This window comes from Musca autumnalis, unplaced genomic scaffold, assembly GCF_047663935.1.
Source record: "Musca autumnalis isolate F117 unplaced genomic scaffold, ASM4766393v1 scaffold_5, whole genome shotgun sequence".
NCBI classification, from domain to species: domain Eukaryota; kingdom Metazoa; phylum Arthropoda; class Insecta; order Diptera; family Muscidae; genus Musca; species Musca autumnalis.
The window spans coordinates 126750370-126776087 of NW_027412088.1; the positions used below are offsets into that span (position 1 = coordinate 126750370).

At 36.3% G+C, this 25718-nt stretch overlaps 2 long non-coding RNA genes across 2 annotated transcripts; both read left to right on the top strand.

Moving 5' to 3' along the window:
• Positions 1-1393: 1393 nt before the first annotated feature.
• LOC141406602 (uncharacterized) lies at positions 1394-2006 on the top strand. The gene is made up of 2 exons (XR_012413445.1): positions 1394-1456; positions 1708-2006. It is a non-coding gene; the product is annotated as an uncharacterized lncRNA (long non-coding RNA).
• Positions 2007-15781: 13775 nt separating this feature from the next.
• LOC141406320 (uncharacterized) lies at positions 15782-24454 on the top strand. The gene is made up of 2 exons (XR_012413364.1): positions 15782-16423; positions 23027-24454. It is a non-coding gene; the product is annotated as an uncharacterized lncRNA (long non-coding RNA).
• The last annotated feature ends 1264 nt before the right edge of the window (positions 24455-25718 follow it).

Sequence of the window (25718 nt, forward strand, 5' to 3'; positions counted from 1 at the left end):
AAGCCGAAAGGTATTCACGGTCGGCGACGGCTCCCATACAAAACGGCGGCTATAGTCGACTAATGGCAAGTTTACACTTACGAAATCCACTCGATTTCAACTGTCAATTCTTGGTGTTTCATCGAAAGCTTCTTCGGGAAAATTCATAATTTGGAACCCAGCAATAAGGCTGCTCAAAATCAAATTAAAATCTGTCATCGCAAAATCAAGGAGGACAAGGATAAAGGGACGCGTCAATGTATCATTTTGATTTGTGGTTTTTCATTTTCTATTTTATTATTAGCTGTTTTACATCATTCTATATTTAATCCAGTGCTGAGTGTTTTACGCGATTGGGCATAAAGTATGGCAATTATGGCCCTGAAAATTTTCCCATTCCCACGCTTTCCGTAAAGATATTGGAACAAGTTGAGTTTAGGGCCCGGTCCCGGATTTTGATGATATATATACCACACATAGCCCTTGGGTTCCTGAATATAACGATATAAATTTTGTCTTGCACAAGTCCATACTTCCAGAGTTATGGGCCTTCAAAGTTCCACAATTACCAAACACATTTCTCATTCCCATGCAAAGCCCCCCCGTTCCGAAAATTATTTTTTTAAATTGTATAGTTTTTGTAAGTGGCCGGCCTTCGGCCGGCGATTTAAGACTTTCTCCTATGGACAGGAGCCAATCTAGGGCACGGGAACAACATTTTTTTTTTTAATTTAAATTTTTTTGTTTGTTTTGTTTTAGTTGAAGATTCAATCATATGATTGTTTAAGTCTGGAGTTTCCCCCATTGGCTTAACTTCATCACTTTCCTCTTTTGCAGAGAAAAATGTTTACAAAACGCACTGACAGCTTGCAAAATTTACTGATCGCTACCAATATCATGATTTCATCCCGGCGAAGGGAATTATCAATTGGCTTTTCAGTTTTTGAAATGATGATTTTTTAGTGAAACCCTGAACTCTTTAAGCATCGAGTATTCTCATGTTAATGAGAATGATGCTCACTTTTCGGCTTTCCCAAAAAAACACCAGAACAAAATATTTGCAAGCTGACAGCACGATTCAACTAAGAAATCATCGATTTCTGTTAAGTTGAAATAACATCAACACAGTTACCTGTGAGTATGTCGTTGGAATTTTATTTACAAAATTCCGTTTTGCGCGAGCCTTCGCTGTTTTTTGTTTGTTTTGTTTTAGTTGAAGATTCAATCATATGATTGTTTAAGTCTGGAGTTTCCCCCATTGGCTTAACTTCATCACTTTCCTCTTTTGCAGAGAAAAATGTTTACAAAACGCACTGACAGCTTGCAAAATTTACTGATCGCTACCAATATCATGATTTCATCCCGGCGAAGGGAATTATCAATTGGCTTTTCAGTTTTTGAAATGGGGCACAAACGCCATTAAACGAACATCAACATCAACGACGTTTGTCAATGGCAAAAAGTTAATGACTAAACGGTAAGTGTGAGTAACAACAGAAATCTTATAGATAGAAGTGGATCTGTAGGCCTATTCTGTAACTTTTATCGATTGAAAAGTTGTTAAAATTTCTTTTGTTTTTGTAACAACTACAAAACAAACAAATGAAATTGTTGTAAAATAAACAATGAGTAAAGTTGTTAAAAAGTTACTGAATATGGGGGCTGATTAGGTTACATCGTAACACATATAACACATATACACTTTTTGCACTTTATTTGCACTTCCAGGGTATATGTAAATGGCAAAGAAACTGTATTTTCATACGAAAATGATGTCCTGAAATCAAAGACTGTGAATGGAGTTGCGCAAAAACTCTCTTCAATTACACACTAAATGCCACACACACCACCACCCAAGCAACAAAAAGTCATTTTTCATAGAATGAATAGAAGACCAACTGGCTCTCTGCTCCTACGACTCTACTTTTCATTTCAGAAGAAGGAATCATCGTCAAAGTATCGTCGATCACACGTGAACAAACAGAACTCCTCAAAAAGCACACACAATTTTTGTTACATTTATTTTTCCATTTTTTTTTTATTATTTACTTAAGGTATTTTGATCTACGCATTCTTTCTTAAATAAATTAATAATTATTTAGTATTTAGTTGAAATTATGTTCGGACTGCAGCAGAGAATAGCTTGAGTCACATGAAGGTTTATCGGGTTTGTTAACTCTGTACTCACAGCCGACTGTAATCAGGTGTTCTCAACTGCCGAAACTATTTGCCACGAAAGGCAAATATGAACAGAAACAAAATAAATCTACCCTCGTAATAATTGATGTAAATTATCTGTAAATCTGAATTTATGTTTTGACTCTGTTCCTCTTTTCCTTTCGATCATTTTCTTATACAAGTCTAGTTTGTAACAGCAAATTTAAGATGTTCTCTAGTTTAATTATAATTTTGCTTAAATAATTTAATAATAAATAATAAATAAAATAGCGTTACAGCGTTAAAAACACAAATAATCAATTGCAAAACAATTAAAATGAATGCCAATGTTTTAAATAAAACAAACAAGGAAAACTCAAATTAATATTAAAATAAAAAAGAAAATTAAAATGAAAATAAAAAGATACTTACCAAATGAATTGCATACATTACATGTTTTCTTTAAATAGTGTATGAAATGAAAAAAGTATAAACTTATAAGAATGGCAAAACTAATAGATTTTTTATGTTCGTAGAATTAGTAATGAACTTACCAAAGCAAAATGTTAAACGCTTATGTGGAGCAGGAATTTCGCTTATTATTTACAACCAGTGTTGTTGTAAAATACGATTTTCCTAACGCACAGATAAAAATATACGGACGTATACCCAAAGGAATTGAAATCCGGTTATATATAAACATACTATAATATTTTGTATCCAGTTGTTCTTTGTTATGTACAGAGAGGATGGGATGACAACAACAATAATTATCCTTATAAACAAAAGCAACAACGGAATATCGGTTATCGGTTTCAATTAGCTGTACTTTTGTTTAAATTTGTTGTTTTGAGGCTTGTTTCTGTAATTTTTGGAAAAAATTGAAAATTCCTACCACTTTCCCATATTTCATATTTAACATATTTAAACCCGGATTATCTAAACCGGATTTAACTCAGAATGTGCGAATTGGTGTAAGCATTTTTTTAATTAGTAGGCAAACAGAAATTTTTGTGTATAAAGTAATAGGAAGGAAGTAACAGGAACTTTTTAAGTTTGTAACGAATTTAAAAATAGTATGTTAATACGGAGTAATTTTAAGTCCAATTTACATATGCATATTAAATGATTTCGTTTTACGAAATCCTAGAATCAATTGAAGTGTATTTACATCTGTTTTTTTGCGTCATTTGCTTACGCACACAATCGCACATACACACTTATACAATAACACAAACACACGCACACAATATATTTATTCAGAAAAATAGGAATTTCACAACACAAATGTGTATCAAATAACTTAAATTAATTTCAAAAACAAAAAAAAACATAATTTTTGCAAGTTTTTTAAACATTTATTTTCACTTTTGTCATCGTTTGAGTATTTTTGTTTTTCTACAACACGCACAAACAAACAAAGACATCATAAAACAGTTGCATTTTTTGGTAGTTTATGACCAAAAAGCAGGGTTGCGTATAATAGTATGGTGTTTTCGTGCGTTGTTTAGAATAAATGACGCAGCTATCGTCATTTATTTTTGTATGGTAAATGACGCAAAATGTTGCCTGTTTTAGCAAATAAATGACGAAACAGCTCCAAATGACGAAAAAGTTGCTAATGTAAATTGGACATTAGTTAAGGATTTAACGAGTATATCGCTAGTTTTACTTATTCCTAATGATCGCTAGAACTCGTATTTTGCATATTTTTAAAAAAAATTCAAAAAGATAAGTTCGGATATTTTTCTCGATTATTACATATTTTTGCGTGTTATTTCCATATCGTCACCATAAATTTCCGAAGACGTATCTCAAAAAACAAAAATAAATAAATAGGTTGTTGATTGAATAAATATGATTAAAACTAAAACACATGCCCTTGCAAAATTTCAAGCTTCTACGTTCAAAAATAGCGATCCTATTCAAGAAAAGGCATTTCGGAAAATGGAATAGCGTTGCAATAATTTGGCATATATGTATGTATGTTTGTGTGATCGTTGTCGTGTCGTTGAGGAGACTAACACGGTTTCAATAGAACGTTAGTCGTCTGATTTAAAAAACCCGAAGGTTATATTACGAAAATGAATAAAAGTTGTAAAAAGTTAATAGAATTAACCATGACTCTTTTTCTCGTATTTCAATATATATGGTCTGTTCCAGAACTGCAAAAATCAAAAAATTTGTAATACTTTTTTTTTTGTTTTGTTCGATAACATAAAGGAAAATTTTTTATCGGTGTAAAACATGTTAGATTCTTGCAGGTTTTTGTATCATATAAGAATATGCAAAATCCGTACTAATGACATATTTTACAGTACATTTTGTATGCTTTTATTAAGCAAACACATGACGATTATAAATATTTGCAATAATTTTGTCGTGTAGGTGTGTTAAAATATGAAATGTCATAAAAATATGAAATTTCTTGAATTTTTTTTTTTTCAAACTCCCACACAAGTTTGCTGGGGAGATTTTTCCCACAAAAAGACACAAAATTCTCCCACAATTTAAGATAGAGAATACATACTTTTTCCCATGGGAATAATTCATTCAATTCGAACTTCATTCAGAATGAGGGGAGATGGGAAATGGGGAAAAAAAAACTCCCACAAAATTTTATTCAGAATACGAAAATGGGGGAATGGGAAAAAATTCCCAACTCCCATGCGTTCAGAATAGGGCTGTATATTTTGTGTTTGGAAACCTGTTTCGTTTTGTGGATATTAAAAAGAAGAAGTAAAGCAATTATTGGGTTGGCTGGGCCATGTTAACAGGATGGAAAGAGATGCCACCGGCTATGAATACGAGCCATGTAACATGGAAAGGCCAAATTGAATATGATATCACAAAACATGGTATCCACAGTTAAAGAAGCAAAGTAGAAGATCGGTAAAATAATTATGAAAGAGACCATAACATGGTAACTATAACAGGGTAAGTTTTTTCTTTTGAAACAACATAAAAGAATTCAAATTTATGCTAGATTTCCCAAATGGTGAGCTTGGTTCAGAGATTGTCACATAATTTATCGGATATTGGAAAAACGGAACCCCAATTTGAAAGAAATATCTTGCAGCCATCGGAAGAGATAAATATGATATTGCAGATTAATATAATATATAATTTTGAAAATTACATACAAAATATAGAAAAATAACATCTGGCGATACAAATCATCTGTGCATTGTATTCTTATTGGTTCAACAAATTAGAAAATTGTATTGCAAATTTTATTTCTGATTGGCGAAAATCTGGATCCAAAGCATTGGTGCAAGAAGCCATGACAATGAACTGGTGCAAGAAGCCATGACAATAGACTGGTGCAAGAAGCCATGACAATGAACTGGTGCAAGATGCTATGACAATGAACTGGTGCAAAATGTCATGACAATGAACTGGTGCAAGATGCTATGATGATGAACTGGTGCATGATGCTATGATAATGAACTGGTGCAAAATGCTATGACAATGAATTGGTGAAAGTGTGTGTCACTCCCTTGTAAACGTCATTGGTGATTCACCTAAATTTTCACCCATGACATGTCACTTGCACACATGATTCAACTCATGATTTGTCATCGAACATTTTGCTGGGAAGTTAATCATAAGTCCATATTTACATTAGGCAATTTTCCTTGCGGCAATTGTCAGTTCGTCGGTGAGAGAGGGTGTTAAGAGACAAGGGGTTACCATATGCCTCACCTCTCTCTCCCACAAACTGACAATTGCCGCAAGGAAAATTGCCTAATATAAATATCGAGTGACACATCTCAAAAAATCTAGTTTCGAGAAAAACGCGTTTAAAGTTGACGATTGAAATTTGACCTTCCAACTTAAAAAGACTATTACACAAAAAATAAAATAACTACATGGACCATATTTTACAAACAGCTAGCCAGATATCAGTGCTAAATTTCTGCACAAGGTCAAGCATGATTTCAAGTGTTTTAGTGCTTCATAACCTCAAAATACTTTTTTGTTGAATTATGCCAAACCCGTAGTAAATGAGCTGTAACTCGATGAGTTTTAGAGGTATCAACATGAAAATTTGACACAAGATAAAATAGAAGCCTTGGAAAACATAGAAATTGCTAACTCCGAAAACGCATTTTTTGTGTTATGCCACTCTTTGGGTAAATGAGCGATATGGTCTAAGCAAAATGGCAGCTACCAAAAATGTAACGAATACTAATTAATACAATGCATACCCAGCAAACCAAATGTCGGATGTCCGACATATCGGGACAATTTCGGAAGCAAAATCGTTCAGATTTCTTTTCGATTTCTATTTTTCGTAGGGGAATTCGTTCAGATTTCGTTCCGATTTCGGAGAAAATGTCGGAAGTAAATTTCCCTTCGAATATGCTAATGTTTTTCTTCCGATTTCGTTACGAATTCGGATCGATATGTTGGAAACAAACTTCCCTTCGAACAACTACCACCTTTTGTATATATCTAACAAGAAACATTTTAGCATTTTAGTTTGTTGTCGAAAAACAAAATGGTTGGTTATAAAATTCGCATATACAGTATTTAAATATTTTAAATATAAATACAACATATAATAATTCAAGCTAGTGCTGATAGACTCAACATAATCGTACACAATGTTTACATTGTTCTAGTATAACTACAAAATCATAACAGTGAAAATCATTAGATACCTTTGAAATTACAATCTTCCAATAAAAAACATAACAAAAAAAATTGATCAATAAAAAAGAGGCATCAGAGAAAATTTTTTTCTTTCGATAATCATACGAAATTATTCCAAAATCGTTCAGAAATCTTTACGAAAGTTCGAAAAGTACCTCAGATTTTCATACGACGTTATTCCGAAATCGTTCAGAAATATGTACAAAAATTCGGAGGAAAAAATTCCCATTCCGAATTTCCCAAGGATTTTCTTCCGATTTCGTTCCGAATTCTGAACGAAATCGATGCGAGTTCGCTCCGACATTTCTTTCCGAAATTACGTCAACCACTTCATACAACTTTCGTTAAGATATCGTTACGATTTCGGATCAGATATCGGACGTAGCGTGCGAATTTTGTTCCGATTTCGTTACGATGTCGGTACGATGGGTTTGCTGCAGTGTTCGGAAACAAACAGTACCTTATCATAAGGTACCGTACATGTACACAAACACTAAAAAAATATAAAGTTTATGTACACGTACACAAACATTAAAAATCCATTTTAGTGTTTATGTACGTGTACCCAACGAGATTCGAAAAGTTCTTCAAACACACATGTTTGGTACGCAACCTCCATCGTAATGTAACAACCACGTACCCAACCGAAAAGGTTGCGTACATCATAATGTACCTTTAGAAAGAAAGTGTTGGTAGGGTACACTTACATTTGTTTGTTTAATAACCCAGCAAACCAATCGTACCGACATCTTATCGAAATCGGAACAAAATTCGGACGATACGACCGATGTCTTATCCGAAATCGTAACGATATCTTAACGAAAGTTGTATGAAGTGGTTGACATAATTTCGAAACGAAATGTCGGAGCGACAGCGTATCGATTTCGATCCGATTTCGTAACGAAATCTGAAGAAAACACTTGGGAAATTCGGAAAGGAAATTTCTTTCCGACATTCGTTCCGAAATCTGAACGAAATCGGTACAAAATCTGAACTATTTCCGCTCTGAAAAATCGTTTAGAAATCGGGACGAAATCTGAACGACGTTGCTTCCGAAATTGTTCAGACGTGTCGGAAGCAACGTCGTTCAGATTTCGTTCCGATTTCTAAACGATTTTTCGGAGCGGAAATAGTTCAGATTTTGTACCGATTTCGTTCCGATTTCGGAACGAATGTCGGAAAGAAATTTCCTTTCCGAATTCCCCAAGGATTTTCTTCAGATTTCGTTACGAAATCGGATCGAAATCGATACGATTTCGCTCCGACATTTAGTTCCGAAATTATGTCAACCACTTCATACAACTTTCGTTAAGATATCGTTACGATTTCGGATCAGACATCGGACGTATCGTCCGAATTTTGTTACGATTTCGTTAAGATGTCGGTACGATTGGTTTGCTGGGAAGGTATTAAAAATATTAACTTTAATTTTTGTGGAATATATACAAATGAAATACAAGTAAATATAAATGAATATGTTTCTTCAATTAATTAGGACTATAAATGTCATTATTTAAATGTCATAAATACTTATGCAAGAAGTTAGTAATGCCTGAACAAAACGCTCTCATCGAATATCTAAAATCTTGACATTTTTCAAAAGGGTTGCTATAGGGCTGTAGTTTATGGAGAAGTTTTTTATTATTAAAAATCGTATCATTTGTATTGTGAAAACCAGTGTTCGGAAACAAACAGTACCTTATCATAAGGTACCGTACATGTACACAAACACTAAAAAATTATGAAGTTTATGTACACGTACACATACTGTTTAAGTTAGAAACTCTCTATTGGTATTTTCACTACAAATCTCCAGGGAGCCTTTGTTCGCCTAGTTCGGATCGCAGAGAGGCCTCCCTTCCTTAAGTGTTCTCTACAAACCCTCTGAGAAACTATGTTCGCTTACGGCGGACCGTAGGGTGATATTTCCAATCATTGCCCTACAAATCTTCTCAGAGACTATGTTCGCTCAGCGCGGATCGTAGAGAGTACTCTCTTGGTAGTGGAATTTCTCTGCAATTTCTCCCTGGAACTGTATTCGCTCAGTTCGGATCGTAGTGAGAACTTTCCAATAAGCAGTGATTGCCTCAGCCTTGATTCACTTTCGGTTTATACACAAATCACTTATAAGTCATCTCTTCACCTGTACAGACGTATGTACATTTTTATAAGTCGGTTTCTCACCTAAACATCCTTGTTTATACACGCGAATTGTAACGCGTCTCACCCACACCAGGTAAAGTCATCAGCACTTTTCGCCTTAATAAATCACCCACACCAATATTATTATTTATACAAACTAAATACCCTTTGTGTTTTATTTTCTCCTCTTATATTTATCGGTAACACTCGGGTTTGTATCACCATTCTCATCTCCACAAACAACAATTATTCTCTGCGGCCTTTCTGAGCTAACGCCTAAACATTTGGTCCAGTCGAGCCAGATAAGTTCCTTTGGATTTTGTTGTTGTCCACCCATATTTCATCCAATCGAGACGGATTAGTGGATAATTTACACGGTGTTGTTTGTGCTAATCGGAGTTTTTGTTCTCTTCTTCACCACACAAAAGTTTCCCCCAATCACCCCTCACCATCATCCTCATCAAAAAAACCATCCAATCGCATCACCAACAACAAATATTTCATCAAAAATCATACCAGGTATGTAAATTCAGTGTTTTCCATAAGTGAGCAAATCGCGAGTGTTCAATTTTTTATCTCTATTTGCACAAAAAATATTTCGGTATACTGATCGCCTTTTATTCACCCTATCGGTCGGTAATTATTTTCATACAGTCCACACACTAAATCATTTAATAAAAATTCTCACCAAAATACGGTTGCATTCCCTTTGAAATATTAGCAAAATATCGTTTATTTTGTGAATTTAATAAATCTAATATACGGCATACTGTGTTTCTTTATTATTCACCAACAAGTGTAGTGATCGCCAATACGTGTTGTTGTTTTATTTATTTCGGTTATTTTTCTCACTATCCCTACGTCCATAATTATTCCAAAGGGAGAGCCCTTTAGTGAGAATTGCAACAACAAACGTCTTACAAATCACCCGCCTTTTTAGCGTCACCTAATAAAACGAAAAAAAAAACCTACCAACAACAATTCAATACGTTGTGGTCTCTCTACCTGCTTACCTACTAGTACATAGCAGCATACGTCTACTGCGACGCTAGTTGTGTTTTATTTCGTTTTGTTGTACACATTCGTTATTACTACGGTTACAGTGGGTCGCAGGTGGAACAATTATTTTTTATATAAATTATTTTTTAATATTTTTTCGGAAAAATAAATATTTGCATATTTAAAAAAAAAATAATCGGTATTCGGTATAAACGGTTTTTTGGACATCGTACACTCTACAATCGGCATTATATATTTATATTTTTAGTAAATATAACATATATATTTATTCAAATATTCAATATAAATTTATATTTTTATACTAAAATCACCTTTTTTATTAACATATTTGAATTTTCGATTGCGGTTTTTTGCTTTTTTGGTTGTTCTGAAGTAGTGCACCCTACATTTGGTCCCTTTGGAATTTAAAATTTTCATTTTTCACAAGGAAAATTCCAAATTTATTCGGTTTTCGATATTTTGGCAATTTGTGTTTTCCCATTTCACAAAAATTAATCGATCTTGGACATTCAGTCATTGATTCACCCTACACCTCGCTGCGAAAACAATAAATTCAATTGATTTTTTGCAGCTTTTTGGAAATTTGTTGTTTTTTTGCAATTTTTGAACAGATTCTCGGGAATTTGTTTCATTTTTCGGACATTTGGTTTATTTGTGTTTCCTCTTCACCTAAATCAATTTGTTTTGGAACTTTTAGTCTTTGATTCACCCTACACCTCGTGCAGAAATAATAAAATTTATTGAATTTTTGCAACTCTTTGCACATTTTTGTGAATTAGTCCAACAAATTCGTGAAAATTTGTCTATTTTTTCGGAACAAAGAAATTCTCTACAATGCCAGTCACACCTTTAGATCTCTTTATCAGAGCATCGGATGCTTTGATCAAATTCGATTCCCATTTCAACCAAATGCGCGATGATCAGTTAGATCAATACGACTTAGAGTTTCGTAGCACAGAATTGGACAAGCTGTGGTCAAAGGTCCAATTAACATTCGATCGTTGCCTCGATTATTTAATGTCGGCGGTAGATTCGAAAAAGGATGACATAGATTCGTTGGATAGTAAATACGAAGTGTGTCATCACACTTACATTACTTGTAGGTCAACTATGAATCGCAAATTGGGCAAAATTCTTCAATCATCCAAATCTTCACCTCACACCTCTATAAATAGTTCGGACTTCTCGGCAAAAGAATTTCACGGTGACCAAGCAAATAATATGAGTACTTCGACACAGGCGTCGCGGGAAATCGGCACTCAGGTGGATCCTCCTTTCGTTCAAAACAGTTGTCATACTCGTGACTCAATCTTTTCTGCACCAAATCCGGATAGCGTACACAACCTTGTACTTCCTCCATGCGACATAGAAACCTTTCATGGTGATTTCTTGTCGTGGCCATCTTTCCGAGACCTTTTCACCGCGATGTATGTAAATAATTCTGGTCTTAGTGACATTGAGAGACTCTGTCACTTAATTAGAAAGACAGACGGCGAAGCTAAAGAAATTGTATCTAAGTTCCCATTAACTCACCGTAGCTTCGTCTTAGCATGGACAGCTCTCAAAAATCGGTTTGACAATAAACGGGTTATTGTCAATAGTCACTTGAAGCTTCTCTTTGAACTTCCATACATCGATCGTGAAACTAGTTCGGGATTGAAAACCCTTCAGCGCGGAATAAATAGTTGTTTATCTGCTATGACCGTATATGATATCACCACAGTACATTGGGATCCTATCATAGTCTTCATTTGTATTCAGCGTTTACCGCGAATAACTGTCACTCTATGGGAACAGAGTGTTAGAGACAAATCGGCTTTGTCTTCTTGGGAAGACTTGGATTCATTTATTTCTGAAAGAATTCAGACTCTTGACTGTTTGCGGGATATCAAAGGCCCTGAACCCAATAAAAAGTCTACTTCGAAAGAATTTAAATCACCAATCACCCCCAATTCGGTTTATAAAAAATTCAAATCACCAGCCACGATGACTTGTCTTCTATGTCCTACGGAAATTCATTCTTTGCGATCTTGTCCAAAGTTTAAACAATTGCCTTTTGACCAAAAATCTTCAACGGTGAAGAAACAAGGCAGTTGTTGGAATTGTCTTTCACGGGGTCATACAATTAAAACTTGTACTAGCGCCCATAATTGCAATATATGTCGTGGAAGACATCACACCCTTCTCCACCGTTCTACTAATTCACCTCCCTCAACTCCTTCTTCATCAAATTCTACACCTTCCTCTTCCCGTCATTCTGTAGTTCACCACAATGACAACATAGCTTCCACCTCCACTGGTGCCAATCCAACTATAGCAAATCAACAAGTTTTCCATACATCACAGAATCGTAGTGTTCTTCTGGGAACTGCTATAGTGAATCTAATCCATAACGGTAAAGAGTATCCAGTTAGAGCTCTGATTGATCCAGCATCTGAGGGTTCTTTCATTTCTGAAACAATTAAAAATCGGTTACATTTGCCTACTTGCTCTGCTCTAGCTCGTATTTCAGGAGTAACGGGAACGGTATCAGCTAATACTCAGAAGAGTTGTTCTCTGAAAATCGGTTCAAGAATCAATTCTTCGTTGGTACTTCAAACAGAAGCATTTATTCTCCCTCGGATATCGGATGATCTTCCATCTTTCTCAATAGATCCCGATATAACACATCGTTTACCAAACATTCGGTTAGCTGATCCACACTTTTTTGATGGTAGACCCGTAGAACTATTGATCGGAGCTGATTTATACCCAAAAATCCTTTTAGACGGAATTCACCCAAATATACTCGGTTCACTTCTTGCACAAAATACGGTATTCGGATGGATCCTAACTGGTCCAATGTCCTCTTCTCCCCATCATTCGAATTAATTACGTTCAAACGACTGCACCACCAGACAACCAAAAATCGTGAATTCCTTATTATTCTCACCAGGATGTATTTTCTATCGGTTTCTCCTCGTTAACATAAGATTTATTTTCACCTTCGCCATTTTTATTACCTACGGAACGGCTATCGCTTTATTACAGTCCAAAAAAATGGATAATTTGAAATCGGAAAAGCTCACCTAACTGAATTTACATACTTGGATTCCTAGTTGTAAGTTACTTTAAGTTCACCCATTTTATGTTGAAACACCCCTATGTGTTTCAAGGCTGGCGGCTAATGTTTAAGTTAGAAACTCTCTATTGGTATTTTCACTACAAATCTCCAGGGAGCCTTTGTTCGCCTAGTTCGGATCGCAGAGAGGCCTCCCTTCCTTAAGTGTTCTCTACAAACCCTCTGAGAAACTATGTTCGCTTACGGCGGACCGTAGGGTGATATTTCCAATCATTGCCCTACAAATCTTCTCAGAGACTATGTTCGCTCAGCGCGGATCGTAGAGAGTACTCTCTTGGTAGTGGAATTTCTCTGCAATTTCTCCCTGGAACTGTATTCGCTCAGTTCGGATCGTAGTGAGAACTTTCCAATAAGCAGTGATTGCCTCAGCCTTGATTCACTTTCGGTTTATACACAAATCACTTATAAGTCATCTCTTCACCTGTACAGACGTATGTACATTTTTATAAGTCGGTTTCTCACCTAAACATCCTTGTTTATACACGCGAATTGTAACGCGTCTCACCCACACCAGGTAAAGTCATCAGCACTTTTCGCCTTAATAAATCACCCACACCAATATTATTATTTATACAAACTAAATACCCTTTGTGTTTTATTTTCTCCTCTTATATTTATCGGTAACACTCGGGTTTGTATCACCATTCTCATCTCCACAAACAACAATTATTCTCTGCGGCCTTTCTGAGCTAACGCCTAAACACATACATTAAAAATCCATTTTAGTGTTTATGTACGTGTACCCAACGAGATTCGAAAAGTTCTTCAAACACACATGTTTGGTACGCAACCTCCATCGTAATGTAACAACCACGTACCCAACCGAAAAGGTTGCGTACATCAGCGCGTACATTAAAAAACCACGTAGAGTACATCATAATGTACCTTTAGAAAGAAAGTGTTGGTAGGGTACACTTACATTTGTTTGGGTAATAGGGTATTTAAAATATTAACTTTAATCTTTGTGGAATATATACAAATGAAATACAAGTAAATATAAATGAATATGTATCTTCAATTAATTAGGACTATAAATGTCATTATTTAAATGTCATAAATACTTATGCAAGAAGTTAGTAATGCCTAAACAAAACGCTCTCATCGAATATCTATAATCTTGACATTTTTCAAAAGGTTGCTATAGGGCTGTAGCTTATAAAAGAGTTTTTTATTATTAAAAATCGTATCATTTGTATTGTGAAAACAGGCGGTTCATTTTCAAATTTTAGCAATGCCTAGAAAGCATCGAAGGAGAGTTTTAAGTAAGTTGTTTTCAGTATCAACATCATCTTACAAAAAGAAATGCTACAACACCACCATAAGAATTACTTTTTGCTTTTTTGTGTTTTTCCAAATTATGAGTTGACGTTGAGGTACCCAAGGACTGGTACCTATCTGTGAAGGCAACATCCGTTCTTTGGGTCTGCTATATTTTTAAAGTTTGTTTACAGGTAGAATTATCGGAATTTTGGTTTTGATAAGTTAGAAAGTCAGAATTAGGTAGAAATATTATTCCTCGCACACCAAAACCATAAAGTACCTGTCCCTTCTTTTTGACATCATAAAAATTATGAGTTAAAAAAACTGTAAACCACAATATTGGTTTTTACCTTTCTTGTGTATTGTAATAAATTATAACCATTACCACATGAATGATCTAGTTTTTGAGTTTGTTATTTATGGAAAATTTCCCTTTGGAATAGTTGCAGGTAATTAAATTTTTTAAGAAAATTCATTTTTTGCAAACTATATATGCAAAATAACCCCCGCAAATGCTATTTAGTTCACTTTTAAACGTTATGTGAAAATAATTATAAAAATGCCAAGACCAAAAAATATTCTTCGTGATATGTTCAGTACAAACGAATCAAATCAAACAGTGTGTAATTTACAAAATTTCGTCAACAATGTTTTAAATTGGCATTCCGCAAATTTAGAGCGACATTTGAAAAAATGTACATTCCGATTTGTATGCGAACTATATTCATCAAAAGCGGGAAAACGTAAAAGAAAAAAGTGACATCAAAGTATTATTAAAAAAGTGTGAATCCAAAAAACATTGACCAGCATTGGTGGAACTGCTTACAAAAAAATGGACGTCCTTTACATATGGACGAAGATAAAGCCTTCAAAGTTCTTATAGAACCTGTTTTAAGTGTACTCGGTAAATGAACATAACGTAATGGAACGAATTATCGCTTTCTCAAAAAATATTAAAACGGAAATTTCAAACGATCTTAAAGGGATATTATTCTCCTTAGGATGGATGTCGCAACAAGGCTGGACTTAAGTATGCTGTTCATTAAACATCGTAAAATCGTTGTTAAAACGTTGGCTATAAAGGAACTTAGATCAAGTCACACTTTTGAATATTTAAAAACAGTTATATTGGATGTTCTAAAGGAATATGATGTTGATTTACGTAATATTTTAACGATTACAACCGACAACGGATCAAATATGCTCAAAACTGTACGAATCCTGAACTCTGAAATGCAATTGTCGATAGATAATGATGTCGTGGATTTCGAAGAAGATGAAGATTATATCGATTGTCGAATAGCTATTGTTAATGTACACAGGAATTGGGTTTAATGATAATAATTAGATTCAGTGTAAACTTGCTTTAATTTGCCATCCCTGTGTACATTAACTCCACGTTGCCAACACCGGCTGCAAATGTCAGTCATACTCTCTTGCCTTGGTTTGTTTACATTCGTTTTTTCTAGTTTTCTTTTTTTTCATTTTTCTAGTTAGTTGTTAAAGTGAAAGAGATCGCGCCGGTTGTTGTCTTCGTGCAGACCACTTAGCCCTTGTTAGTTGCCTTTTTCATTTGTCCATCATTGAAGTTACAATTTATTACTCGCTGTAACCCTCGTGAATTAATCAATAAACCTTGTGCTTATAAACTAAAAGGAACAGTGTTTTTAATTATATGGACTGAAATAGCCGGGTAAACCTAAATAAACGTGATAATGTTTCTGTGCGGGCGAAAATTGTCCAGGCTTTTCAATTGTTACCAGTGTAAGATAAACGATCCCCGTGGGATTGATAAGTAGAACCTCATAAAAACTGTCTCAATTGTCCCAACTGGACTATCAACCACGGTTAATAATCAACTGGTGTTTCTCTGCCCCCGGTGAGGCTGTCATAAAAGTGTGAACATTTGTTGTGTGCGCCCAAGTGATTTTAGCCAACAGGTGGAGTACCTTTAGCTCGATTTGGATATTGGTTGAGCCAAAGGAGTTCAAGGGATTTGTCCGGAACATATGGTCCTATCGATCCATCAAGGAGTCAGCGGAAAACGGATATAAAGTACCTGGCAGATATCGTTCGAGTATAAAGGTACGTACGTCCATATTTTTTATTTGTGGTGCGTAAAGAAAATTTGTGGCTATAAAATTCATCAATAGCATATCCCATCACCTTTCCCAAATCTTTCCCACTTGCCTTTTGCGGCGTTGCAAAATTTCAATTTTACTGGAGAACATTTGCGAAATATACGGTTACTCCAAAATATCTGGTTGGAGTAGGTCAGTGGCATTTCTGCAAAACGAGAAAAAACAAAAACAGCGCCAAGAGATTGAGTGATTTGCTACAGATAAATGTAGGCACACACATATGTACAATGGGGGTAGCAAAATTGCATTGTTGTTGATATTGATGCTCTTTGTCCATTTTGTCTCTGTCAAGGAGGAAAGAAACATAACAAAAACAAACTCAAACTGTGGTGTACGCCGATTGATAGAAGACAATTTAAATTTTTTTTAATATTTTGGCGAGAAGAAATCATACTGTCCCTCTACGAGGAATAATAAAAATAACAAACAGAAAATTTGCGGCATATTAGCTATACATATGTTTATGAAGCGCATGTTATTCTTTTGCTAAATTGGAATAGTAACTTAACGTTTTGGTTGCTACATACCTTCTGCAAGCAAAACGATACACTGTTGGCAAGAGAAAGGGTTGGATTTCTAATATCAACAATTCTCGGTTACTGTCTCTTTGGTACCAAGTCTCTTAAGCAGACATTCTCTTACAAAGAGATATATTTGTGTTCTATTGGAATAGCACTAGTGTCACTTAATTACGTTTGTTTATCTAATTGGTCTGTCTCTGCTACATCATAGAACAAAAGCAGGGAGACAGATAGTATAACACTGGAAAAAGTTTTGGCAAAATTGACACAGTGTGTCAGAAGAAAATTTATAAAGTATTTACTGATTTTAAAAATTACTGACCCTGAAGGGAATAATATAAATAACACTTGATTCACAATATGGCAAATTAACACAGTGTGTCAGATGAAAATTTACAACAATTAAATTTTTTTTCAACAATTATTGACCCAGAATGGAAATACGTAGACAACAGTCGGATTTTTACAAGATGAAAGCTGACGCAATTTAAAACACCTTTATGTTTGGAAATCTATTGCAATCATTTTAGAACACAAAATCTGCATTGTTTGTTGGAACAAATTAGAATTGTCTCTTAAACTAATTCGAAAGATTTGGTGCTCGCAAGGCGATGCACATACATAAAAACATACACATACGATAGGGAGTATTGTGTTGTTACTTTCCTTTTGGCGTTTATAGTTTAACTCTGTCTCTTCCAATTGAGAGAACTGTTGAACAGCTGAACATCAGCATAAATTTGCTTGAGGGTAATCGTAGAGCATAATATGGAGAAACTGGGCACAGTGGTGCTGAAGAAAAAAAGTAGAGACGAATATAGATTTTGAGGAAAAATTTCTGTGGAAGATATTGGCCCGCTGAACAATAAATTGCTCAACGATAATTATCAGTAATTGCGATATCGTGTTGGAAATAAAGCACATTTTTTATTTTTACTATCTCTGAAGTGTGGAATATCGACGGAATTTTACAATTTTTGAAAACTAGTTTCAATTTTTTCTGGAACATTGGGTTTAAAAAGTTTGCTCAACAGAGTAATTAAATCGTCTTTCTATATATTTTCTGTCCCGGATTAGAGGAAATTACGAGCCCATAAACTGCATATGTATTTAGAACAATTTTTCCTTCAAATAATAAGAAAAACAACGATTTAAAAATTTAAATTCTCTTCTCCCAATTTTAATAATTAAATTGAGGAAAAAGGTTATTTTCAATAAGTTATATACTCTTCAAAATTTCGTTGTAAACCTCTTCCGTACGTCGAATCAGCGACTAAATACATATTTTTTAGCATAAAAATATTTAATTTATTGAACTGATTCAGCACGTTATGAGCATAATGGAAGAATTTTTACTTCAATGTGAGGAAATTACCTCATTTGAGAGTCAGCTAAAAGAAGCTGATCTGAAAGGATACAATGACATGGCTCTAGACGCTGAAAAGCAAGAACTGGAAAACTTATGGGAAGAATGGAAATCTTGCTACAAAAAATGTATCTCTGACCCAGATTCTCAGAAGAAAGAAAAAACAACCCTAAAAACCAATAAGGCTATAGTTCATAAGAGCTATATGAAATGTCTCACCCTGATAGGTGACGCGAAAGATAGGACGAAAGCATCATCCTCAAAAACTAATCAAAAAGTTGGTTCGACAGTTACTCTCCCACCGTGTGACACAGAAGTGTTTCACGGAGATTACTTAAATTGGCCCAGTTTTCGTGATTTGTTTACTGCGATATACGCAACTAATAAAAAACTTAGTTCGGTGGAAAAACTATACTACCTCTTTCAAAAAACGAGTGGAGAAGCGAAACAAATAATTCAGCACATACCTTTGACAGAGGAAGGGTTTGAAATTGCGTGGGAAAATTTAAAAAGTCAATATGAAAATAAACTTATTCTTATAAATAACCAACTGAGAACTATATTCAATCTGCCCCAATGCACGCAAGAATCCGCGAGTTCCCTGAAAAAATTGCAAAGGGATATTAATAACGCTATTTCCATTCTCAAATTATACAAAGTAGATATCAGATCATGGGATCCTATTTTTGTATTTCATTGCTCCTCAAAGTTACCAAGATTAACACTGTCTCTGTGGGAACAATCCATTGCGAAGAAAACGGAAATGCCGTCATGGGAAGAATTAAATACATTTTTGACCGAAAGATTTCAGGCACTACAAAGTGTTTCTGACATTTATGGCCCACAAGGTTCGCGTTCCACTATGACCCAGCAACAAAAATTTCAATAATTTTGAGCGTTCAAAGAATTTTAAAGTCCACCACACTAAGGTAAACAATCCCAGATGCACCTTGTGTAAAGGGAATCATATTTTACGCTCCTGCCCCAAGTTCTTGGGCATGGACTTCAGAAACAGGTTGTCCATTGTAAAACGCGACAAACATTGTTTAAATTGTCTGTCCCAGGGCCATTTATTGGCAAATTGTACTAGCCAAAATAGATGTTCTGAGTGTAATCCGAAACATCACACTCTCTTACACAAATCTGATATGCCCCAGAGAGGAGATAATAAACAGAAAGAGAAGGAAAAGGTTTCTCAGTCTTCTCAAACATCGAATTCACAGTCCACAGCAGTGCCATCAACTTCAGAGAATGGCAGAAAATTCCATACTTCCGTAGCAAGTAAAACGATGTTAGCCACTGCTTGGGTTACGATCGTCAAAGACAGTATGTCACATAGAGCTAGGGCTTTAATTGATCCCTGTTCGGATGACTCATTTATCTCTGAGAGAATGCAGAAATTGTTAAACATACCTACAATGCCCATAGAGGCACATATTAGTGGTCTTGGCGGCGAAAGCCTAGCAAGATGTTCCAAAGCAGCGATATTTAAAGTTTCCTCACTCGTAAATCCCAAATTTTCAATGGAAATCGATGCTCTTGTTGTCCCCGATGTAACGGGAAATGTTCCAACCCACTTCTTTAATTACGTTAATAGGAGGTTATTGCCAAACTTGAAATTTGCGGACCCTGAGTTCTATAGAAGTGCCCCAGTAGATATCCTCATAGGAGGAAACTTGTATCCAGTAATTTTACTCGAAGGAGTAGAACACGGGATATTGGGGTCACTGGTCGCCCAAGAAACGGTCTTCGGCTGGATCGTGACGGGGCCGACAAGCAACAGAGTAACACGACACATAGTCAGATCATCGCATTGTACAAGAGTGTCGATAGACAAACAATTAGCCCGGTTCTGGGAGATAGAAGAAATTCCAACCAAACATAAGGTTTCAGAGGAAGACGAACTTTGTGAACAAATTTATACTAGTACGGTGAAAAGGAGCACCGATGGGAGATACATGGTCGATTTGCCATTTAAGACGGAGGAACCGTCAAAATCTGTGCTTAGTCCTAATAGATACGTGGCTCTGTGTCAGTTCTTGCGGAATGAACAATCAATGTCCCGGAAGCCAGAGCTTAAATTGATGTATAACGAGGTCATTCAAGAATATTTGTCCCTAGGACATATGCAGCTATTAGACTCACAAATATCGGACTCTGGCCCGTGTTTTTATTTGACCCATCACGGCGACTACAAACCGGAAAGTGTCACAACAAAACTCAGAGTAGTTTTTCTTTAGTCCTGAATTGGCGTCTGTACAAATATGTCTTTAATGCAGACATATCAAAGATGTACATACAAATACTGATTAATCCGAATCACGCCAAATATCAACGAATTGTTTATCGATCTTCCCCAGATGAAGAGATAAAGGATTATCAGTTAAATACTGTAACATTCGGTCTCAGTTGTGCCCCATATTTGGCCCTAAGAACTTTATTGCAGCTGGCCCAAGACGAGGAGCATAGGTTCCCCATAGGGGCTAAGATATTGAGAGAAAATATGTACGTTGATGATGCCCTGGTAGGCATACATTCGATTTCTGAGGGAATTGCAGCAAAAGAGCAGCTAATAGCCATTTTAAAAACTGCCGGATTCGACCTACGTAAGTGGGTATCGAATTGTAAAGAAATTATAGAAGATCTGCCCCGGGATCATCTTCTGAATGGAGACTTCCTAGATTTTGATGAGAAGAGTTTGGCAAAAACATTAGGAATCAGATGGAACGCTTCCTCAGATACGTTCTATTTTGTGACCGAGGAAATAAATAATAAAAACTCATTTACCAAAAGAGAGGTTTTATCAATAATAGCTCGCCTCTTTGACCCTTTGGTCAGATATTCATGCAGCAGCTTTGGTTAGATGACGTAAAGTGGGATGATCAGCTAAAACCTCTGTCTCTGATGAAATGGAAATCCTTTTTGAAAGAGTATTCGGATATTCACAAAATTAATATACCCCGGTGGGTGCAATATTCGCCAGAATGTACGCTACAAATTCATGGGTTTTGTGATTCCTCGGAATTAGCGTACGCGGCTGTCTTGTATGCGAGAGTGAAAATAGGACATCGTTTTTGTTCAAATATATTGGTCTCGAAGACAAAAGTGGCGCCGATCAAAAAGATTTCTCTGCCCCGATTAGAACTCTGTGGAGCTCTATTGCTAGCGGACGTTATTCACACATTTTTGCCTCAGATAGTGGTAGGAAAGTACACCTTATGTCTCTGGTCGGACTCTACAATTGTCCTAGCATGGCTTAAAAAACCCTCTCATACGTGGACAACATTTGTTGCGAACAGGGTGGCAAAAATACAAGAGAAAGTAGGAAATAATTGGAAACATGTATCGACACATGAAAACCCCGCAGATCTTGCAACCCGGGGTGACTCCATCAGACTTGAAGGAGAGAGATCTGTGGTGGTTTGGACCGACATGGCTCCAGAAAGACGAGCAATTTTGGCCGTCGGCTATTAGTATTCCGGAGATTAACCTAGAAAGTAAAACTTCTCAAGTGCATGTAGCAAGATCTGCGGAGGCCGAACTCCCACCAATGAAATCGAAAGCAGTATATGAGGATGACCCAGAAGTCCATTAAAAAAACTTACATCGTTTCACTACCGCAGTTCATGCATTTGGATATATGGAAAGATTTATCCGATCCTGTCATCCTGACTCAAAGAAGACGTACCGGTATCAAGGTACACGACTATCGTCACATGAATTATTAGCTGGTCGCAGGTATCTAATTATGATGTCCCAAAAGGCGTACTTCCCTGATGAATACGTAGCACTGTCCCAAGGTAAACCAATCCATAAGACCAGTAATCTTCTTACGCTAACGCCATATCTTGATAAGGATGGAATAATTAGAGCCAATGGGCGGTTAGGGTCTACTTCTTCTCTGTCCCATAGTGAAAGGCACCCATATATTTTGTCCCATAAAAGTAAATTGGCCAAGCTGTATGTCGCATTTATCCATGAAATGACGCTACACGGTGGGCCACAGTTAATGTTGGCAACCATCCGTCTCCGCATATGGGGGGATTATGGGAGGGGGGAGTTAAAAGCTGCAAACCTCACCTCAAGAAGATTGCAGGGCAAATCCACTACACGTTCGAGGAGTTCACCACTATTTTAGCAACCATCGAATCCTGCCTGAACTCTCGTCCTCTGACTCCTCACTCTGAAGATATCGACGATTTAACAGCACTTACTAGTTGGGTCTTCATTACTGTCCCCTGCCGAGCCCGAGGAAGTTTCTTCAAAGACGTCTCTCCTGAATCGCTGTCGTAGGCTGAAGGTAGTTCAACAAGAATTCTGTCGCCGATGGAAATCCGACTATTTAAAGGAGCTTCACAAAAGGAATAAGTGGAAGCGTCCGTCAGAAAATCTACGCTTAAATGATCTCGTGGTTTTATCACAAGAAATGGGAAGCCCGAACGAATGGCGTTTGGGACGCATTGTGAAATTGTATCCGGGCCCCGATGGGCGTGTCAGAGTCGTTGACTTAAAAACGCCTACGGGTGTCATACGGCATCCGGTTCACAAATTGGTTTTGCTTCCTCGATCCAATTAGTATAATTCCTTTCCTGTCCCAACCACTAGCCACTTACCACCACTTTTATCATTACTTAAACACTAACGTTTTTATTTTTACCAGACAACAACATGTTCCGTTTTATGGATGAATATCGCTGTCCTTTGTGCAACACCCGTCATGCCTTACGATTCTGTCGGTGTTTTTTGGCAATGCATCCAAAGGAGAGAAACGCCTATGTGCGCAATACAAAAATCTGTGAGAATTGCCTGGGTCTCTCTCATACGATAAAGGACTGCCGATCTGGGTCAGCATGCCGAATTTGTTGGTTGGGGCATCACACCCTACTACACCCGTTAGACGAGACCAAGTACCAATGGCTCCAAATGACAGCTCAGGCTCTGGTGTACTGTCCGGGAGAAAACAGTGAGAAGAGGATGGTCAGAATTCTGTTGGACCCCAATGTCTCAGAGAGCTACCTCGCTCCCCCATGGTGTAGATTGCCGTTCATGCAGGGCAAGGACTATGATGTCACGGATTATGAAGTCCAAATTATTGATCGCCACAGTGAGGTAAGAACGGTTACAGCGAAGCTAAAGCTCAACTACCATGGACGCCAAGATACCCCCAAGGCCCACTGTATGCCGAAAGCTGTGTGGCAACATCATAATATAGAAGACGTAGCAGACACCTCTTTTTATCTGCCATACAGCTGCTCCATTGTCCTTGGAAAAGATGTCTCCAAATCCATCTACCTTGGGTTGCCGCAGGAGCGGAAGGGACCTACTTATGTCCAAAATACAATTTTTGGTTTTGCCTTTTTCGGTGCCCTGGCAACAGACCATGAGAGTGAAGCACTTGCCGAAGCCTTCTTGTCGGACAACAAAAACATCAACAAACAATAGGATATGTATCTCATCCGAATTCCATTGCCATCGATTTTCGTCTGTCCCTGAAGGGATTGCTTGGTAGCAAGCTCCAACTTTATGAATTACCTCTTAGATAAGTATAAGCATATATTTGCCCCAGGTGGGCGTTTCCAACATTTTACCTCATTAGTATTATAATATTATCTATATAATTTTACTTTAAATTTCATTACCCCTGAATTATCATCTAAACGCACAATCACTCATTGTCCCATGAAGGGAAAATATTTTGTATTTTTGTTTGTTTTGACCTGACGGTCAAAGGGAGGCGGTATGTTAATGTACACAGGAATTGGGTTTAATGATAATAATTAGATTCAGTGTAAACTTGCTTTAATTTGCCATCCCTGTGTACATTAACTCCACGTTGCCAACACTGGCTGCAAATGTCAGTCATACTCTCTTGCCTTGGTTTGTTTACATTCGTTTTTTCTAGTTTTCTTTTTTTTCATTTTTCTAGTTAGTTGTTAAAGTGAAAGAGATCGCGCCGGTTGTTGTCTACGTGCAGACCACTTAGCCCTTGTTAGTTGCCTTTTTCATTTGTCCATCATTGAAGTTACAATTTATTACTCGCTGTAACCCTCGTGAATTAATCAATAAACCTTGTGCTTATAAACTAAAAGGAACAGTGTTTTTAATTATATGGACTGAAATAGCCGGGTAAACCTAAATAAACGTGATAATGTTTCTGTGCGGGCGAAAATTGTCCAGGCTTTTCAATTGTTACCAGTGTAAGATAAACGATCCCCGTGGGATTGATAAGTAGATCCTCATAAAAACTGTCTCAATTGTCCCAACTGGACTACCAACCACGGTTAATAAACAACTGGTGTTTCTCTGCCCCCGGTGAGGCTGTCATAAAAGTGTGAACATTTGTTGTGTGCGCCCAAGTGATTTTAGCCAACAGGTGGAGTACCTTTAGCTCGATTTGGATATTGGTTGAGCCAAAGGAGTTCAAGGGATTTGTCCGGAACAGCTATTGACACAATTGAATCAATTGATTTTAACATCTCATCGAACACAATTACTAGCACTCGTTGTGGTGCTCCCACTCTCCAACTGTGTGAAAACGATGTTCTGAAACAGTCGGCAATAAAAGACAATGTCTATAAGATACGATTCGTGGTAAAAGAAAACACTTGGGAAATTCGGAAAGGAAATTTCTTTCCGACATTCGTTCCGAAATCTGAACGAAATCGGTACAAAATCTGAACTATTTCCGCTCTGAAAAATCGTTTAGAAATCGGGACGAAATCTGAACGACGTTGCTTCCGAAATTGTTCAGACGTGTCGGACATCCGACATTTGGTTTACTAAGAAGGTATTAAACATATTAACTTTAATTTTTGTGGAATACATACAAATGAAATACAAGTAAATATAAATGAATATGTATCTTCAATTAATTAGGACTATAAATGTCATTATTTAAATGTCATAAATACTTATGCAAGAAGTTAATAATGCCTAAACAAAACGCTCTCATCGAATATCTAAAATCTTGACATTTTTCAAAAGGTTGCTATAGGGCTGTAGCTTATAAAAGAGTTGTTTATTATTAAAAATCGTATCATTTGTATTGTGAAAACAGGTGGTTCATTTTCAAATTTTAGCAATGCCTAGAAAGCATCGAAGAAGAGTTTCAAGTAAGTTGTTTTCAGTATCAACATCATCTTACAAAAAGAAATGCTACAACACCACCATAAGAATTACTTTTTGCTTTTTTGTGTTTTTCCAAATTATGAGTTGCCGTTGAGGTACCCAAGGACTGGTACCTATCTTTGAAGGCAACATCCGTTCTTTGGGTCTGCTATATTTTTAAAGTTTGTTTACAGGTAGAATTATCGGAATTTTGGTTTTGATAAGTTAGAAAGACAGAATTAGGT